General features: G+C 32.7%; 1 protein-coding gene across 1 annotated transcript in view; it reads left to right on the top strand.

Annotated features, from left to right (window-relative positions):
* The first annotated feature begins 788 nt into the window (after positions 1–788).
* Positions 789–6,000, top strand: part of LOC134751195 (homeotic protein antennapedia-like) — a 240,536-nt gene continuing 235,324 nt past the window's right edge. Inside the window, exon 1 of the mRNA XM_063686593.1 lies at positions 789–1,098. The gene's annotated coding sequence lies outside the window, so the exon portion shown is untranslated. The remainder of the gene's footprint in view (positions 1,099–6,000) is intronic.

Genomic DNA, 6,000 nt, shown 5'->3' with positions numbered 1-6,000 from the left:
TACTTATGTTACGTACCTGCTAGATTAGCTTATTTATGGATTTATCGTGTCCTAATAAGTTAGATATAAGTGCCTATCCCTAGTTAGATAGTTGTTACTAGTATCCATATGTGTGTCACTGTACGTTCCGCCACTTCTCTTATGCCTCCTCTACACGATGGCAGCAATACTTATATCGGCCACAACCATATAACTTCGACATATCTAATACTTAGGTACATGTTATGGTTAGGTAGGTAGGTACTACATATAAATAAATAACTAAATGATATCCATTTGAATATTGCGAACCACACTAATGACAGCTAAACCTACATTTAACATTACCATCCTACGCTTGGCCTTGCCATCGAAAAAGCCGTTTTTATAAAACGGTCGCTTTAAGCTTAAGTGTCGTCGCGCTAGAACCGAGGGCGGCGCGGCGTAAGTCGGCGCGCGCGCCTATTGCTGACAGCTAGTAGTACCCAAAGGTCATTGAACTTTAATGCGATAAGATGCTAATAATTTAAAATGTAAATGTAGTATTATAATTCCAGTTATACTGTGATGATAGATTAACTTTTTATGACTGAAAAAAAAATGGATGTTGTATTTTAGTTAACGAGATTAGATTTCGATATAAGTTTTTAATGTCTCATAAATTTTAATCATTGGTGAATAGCGGGTAGTTCGTGCCGTTGCGAATCAAAGTGGAGTAACATCCCCGCCGATCGGCGTATCAACGTCTGGTGCATCGAACGATACACGAAGAAACTTTACGAGGCCGCACTTGCCGGGACCCGTGCTACCGGCAGCTACACCATCGCGCTGCGACTGGACCCAATTAATCGCTGCGATTATTGTCTTTCCGTCAATGTAACCGTGGCTTAGGGGTGGCGTCGTCAGTCGCAGATTTAGTGCGCCGCGGCGTCGTGCGGGGGGCGTCGCGTCGTAGTCGTAAAGCATCGGCACACGCCACTGACGCGTCGCTCCGAACAAACGCGTTGCGTAACACCATAAACACTTACCACGTGCGATATTACGTATTACACTCATGCCTTAACACACGTGACATAGTGGAGTGCTTTGTGAAGAGTATGCCGTCGGCGCGAGCCTGAGGTGAGTTTATTGCTTTATCCGCGCGAGGGTCCGCGAGTTATGATCCAAAACAAAGTTGCGAGCGCGGCTCTATTGGGCCGGGTTTGGGACGAACCTTTACTACGTGATACAAACGTTTTAGGGCATGTAAACTTAATTCCTTGAGTTGCTTTAACCTGATTTTGAACGAAATTTTGGAAAAAATACTTATAAATAATTGCAAAATTGTAATATGTCAAGTCGAGGATATCAGGCTTTAGTAGCACTTATTTTTGATAAGATTCATTTTAGTTAATTATTAGTACAAGGTAGGTAGATGAAGAGTTTAGAAATTTGTACCATGAAATTGAACATCATAAAAATATTCATGATAACGTCTTAATTAACTAACATCATTTGACAGAGCAGTAAAAATACTCAACTGTTACTGAAGTGCTTACCTACTTTATAAAACAAAAACTCACTGAACTTGTAATATGTTCTCCAATCTACCTATATGTTAAGCTTGCGAAGAAATCTAATATCGAACATATTTATAAGTCTGAATGAGATTTGCAAACATACATACTTAGAAAACAATTTTCATATATGTAGAAAAATATTCTGACAAGAAATTGTAGAAATTAAAAAGTGGCAATACTGTAGTGATCAACCTAAGAAATCGGGACGATATTACAGTATTGTCACTTTTTAACTTCTTGTCGGACTATACATTCCCATCAACAAAAAACTACCATCCTCAATTAGTGTCACAAAAAAAATGCGTAAGTGAGCATTTAGAACAATACGCAAAAAAAAATGAAGTGTTAAAGTTACTACCAGTGAAAATTCGAAAGCTGCAGTTTAAATTTGGACTCTAACCCCCTTGTGTTAAAACACGGATTCGCGCAGCGGAATCACAACCGTCGTAAAATTTAACTGCCGGGCCGTTAAGTTACCACGAGGTGTTGAAGATTCTTCACTAAGGGTGACTAACGATTTAAATGCTATCAAATAATTTACGAATTGCTACCTTTTTGAGATATATTAACTGTTAATTTTATTACTTAATTATTATGTGACTACATCGACATTAACAATGTTCTTTGGATTTAATTGTCCATAATTGTGCCTGTTATCCTGAAGCTAAAATTTTGTGGTTATATGAGTAATTATAAACTCTATATATTTTAATGCATATGTAAGTAATACCTATTAAATATTATTCATGTTCTGATGTCTAATTCTGCTAGCAATAGAATTTAACAATACACATACCTTCCTGACTAGGTTCATAATCTCTTAAGCTTCATGAAATAAATGACAATTTAATTTAATTTAATTTTTATTTTAATGAAATAACTCAGTTCAGATAAATAATAGGGTAGGTATGCCAAATACCGTCCAGTGCCAGTTTCCGTCCACTTGACGGTATAATTTGAATATAGGTAAACCTACCTTACCGCACAATTTTGGACTTATTGCAATCTTTAATGTCTAAACAATATATCTATTTACATAAAAAATATATTTTGCAAGTAGCGAATTAATAAAAGGACTTATTAATTGCAGCTCCGCATCCGTGCCTTTCAGAGGTCATAAAACCAAGAAAAAAGTTTAGGCGGGAAATTTTCATGGTAATTTTATTAACTGTTCTAGCTATTTTAAGTAATATTTTTAGCACGTATGTATACTTAGAAGTATGATAAAATCAAAAATTATCAGTTTTAAGAAGTTTTTTTAAAGAAATCATAGGTCGTAATCATAGTGGACGAAAACTGACATAGGTACCATGAAGTATTTAGTTTTCGTCCACGAGCGGACGGAAACCCAAATAGCTAAGCGAATATTTGGTATGGTGATTTTATTTAAATATATCTATTTATTTAAATAAATACATTTGGTTTTTCCTCTCAATATAATCTGTATCGCAAGCATTTTTATTTACTTTCCTTTGTCAACTGTGTGAACAAAGTAGTATTTTGTACAATTGATTCTGGACCGATTTCTATTAAGGATTGTTGAATTTGGTATGAAAATAGCTTGAGTCCCAAGGAAGGACACAGGTTAGGTTTATCACGAAAATAATCATTACACGTGGTCGAAGTCGCGGGCAGCACCAATAAAACCAACAAAAAAAGATTTATGTATTACATAAGAACTAAAAATGAAATATATAATCTATTTTTAACTCGTATACGTGGACGGAAACTAAAATAACACAATTTTTTCAAATTTTATTTTTTATAAAATAAACCGTAGATATTATTTGAGGTCAAGTAATATCAACCTAAAGTAAACAAATATAACACATTTAAGTAAGAGTACTTTAAGATTTTTTTTCGCATTTCAAATTTGGCGTCACCTACTTATAATAAATGGACGAAATCTGACACAGCTACCCTATATCATTAGCACGCCGGGTATCATTAACATTGAATTTTGTAGAGTACCTAAGTAAAAACGTAAGAAAGGTTGGAAACTATTCATACCTAAATAAAATTAAAATTAAATAGTAGGCACTTATAAAACAATTATTTGAAAACTAACTTTCCCACTTTATTGCAAATTAGTAATTACAAGTTATAACACACATGTCATACAAAATAAAACATTACAAAGATCTTAACCTAAACTAGAACCTAACAAACACAAAAACTATTCACAAAATGCGCCTTGCGCCCCTCCAGATGGAAAGGAGCCCATCACGCTCGCCGCGTTGCCACGTTGAACAGCGATGGAAAACTATTATTATCACTGATACGTTATAATAAAATAAAAATAAAAACATTTATTGCACATGACATTGATCCAGATAACAAGATTATTTGATGTTGACTGATTTTTATGTAACCTTATAGACTAGCATACACAACTTATAACAATAAAACTGTTTTGTTTTGTGCCCCCACAGGCTATCATGAACTAACTTTATGTACATAAATGTAACACCTTATTTTATTATGTACCAATGCATTGCATATAACAATGCAATATTGAATAAATAAATTATATATCGCTATAATTTTTAGAAACACGAAATTGTTAGACATGTTTGATTTATTAGAACGATAAACATTCATATAGTTTTTCTTTTTTTTTTTCAAATATAAGTACAATATATACACCTATTGCAAATAATTAAGTAAGTAGGTACATATAGATAAATGTAACTTTCTGGTAAGGTCACCGTCTCTCAATAATTTATGATATTCAAATTCCTAAATATTTACTTGATTAAGTATAAAATTGCAAGTACTTAAATGCAAAAAAAATATCTTTGTCGCAAATGATAAGAAATTTGCATAAAATTTGACATAACATCTCGAAATATTTTTTTAAATTTTATCTTCAATATTACAACAACATTTGTAATTTTAAACAGCCAAGTGTACCAACTTAAAACCGCTATAAAATTTAAAATCCTTACCGGGGTCTTAGCGTTTAATAGTGTCCAGAAAAAGTAGTGGACCCCCCTCACTATTATCTGTATGTAAAAATAATATGAAATACCTACTACTATTAGGAAATTGTACTACCACTTTTAGTTATGCATTTCTGTCCTGAGTAGGTGTAATTTAATGCACATAATCATTCGTAATTTATTTTAATTTAGATTAAACTGTCATTAAATGAATTGTTAAGATTTTCTTTTGAATTTACTGCCAAATTTTAAACAGTGCATGTAAACCTTCCTGTTAAAAGCACTGTTTCTCCTTGCCATTTCCAATGACTACCCTAATATTCCACTTATACCTATAAAACTTCTATAGGTACTAAATAATACACTATTAGCGTTAGATATAGGTATTACATAGGTATTTTTTTATTGGTTAGTTATTTGTATCTCCTTCTGGATTTCACGGGCCTATAAATCCCGGTCTTTTGATAGGCTTGCGTGGGGATATAGATCCAACACGTAGAGGCCCCTTGGAGAGCTTTAATGTCATTGGTTTATTGGTTAGTTTATTATTAGTTAATTTGGCAAATAGGTAACATGCACTTTGTAAGGTGAGATCAAAGTAATAGAAACATTGGGGCGAGAGAAATTGTTTCTCTTGCCCTGAGCAAAATATTAAACTTGTTTCTCTTACCCCGCGTGACTTTAAATAGAATAGTTGACCAATATTAAATACCTAACAATATATTTTTTCTTCAATATTGCCACAAAAATTGTAGGTTGTTAATTAATGTTAAGCAGTGCAGCCAGCCACTTTCTGACTTTAAATCCTGCCACTTCCTCGATTTTAGAAAAAGCAGTGGATCCACCGACTGTTTGTCATTCCGCTCATGACTCCGCCATATTTGTCTTATTTCACCAGCTTGCTTGTTAGATCTCTATCTCTGTTTATTATTCACTGACGCTTGTTCTGAATTTTTGAAACGAGTCACATACTTAATACCTACGAAATAAAGATCATTGTTACAACATTATTTTAAGTGAATCTGTTTTATTCAGGTTAAATGCTCAATTTTTTACTCCATGTTTGTAATTTGTAATTGCTGCGCTTAACTTAAATTGTAGTAATTATTAACAATTTGGTGTTAATGCAGAATTTAACTTTTTATATTTTATGTTAACATGTAGAGACCACACACAGTTTAAAATATCTTATCTTTGTATATTTCTATACTTTGAAATTTTAACTTTTAATTGTATAGGTAATAAATCGATCACTCGTTCTTTGACCATTCATTTTTAATTTTCTTAAAAAATACATTTATCCATCCCTAATGTTTGCCTCATAGCTTATTCAAAATTAGTAAATTTTATATTCAAATTTTCTACGGTTTATAATGAATATACCTTTGTCCTCTTAAATTAAAAGCCTAATAATGTAGGTACTATTATTATGTTTGAGATCATTATTCATCAAAGTATTGTTGCTGAAATAGGCATTGTTACAATTTTCATTCATCTTTCGAACAAGCACTAATAAATTT

The sequence above is a fragment of the Cydia strobilella genome, chromosome 2 (genome assembly GCF_947568885.1).
Source record: "Cydia strobilella chromosome 2, ilCydStro3.1, whole genome shotgun sequence".
NCBI lineage: Eukaryota > Metazoa > Arthropoda > Insecta > Lepidoptera > Tortricidae > Cydia > Cydia strobilella.
This window is presented reverse-complemented; position numbering and strand designations above follow the sequence as displayed.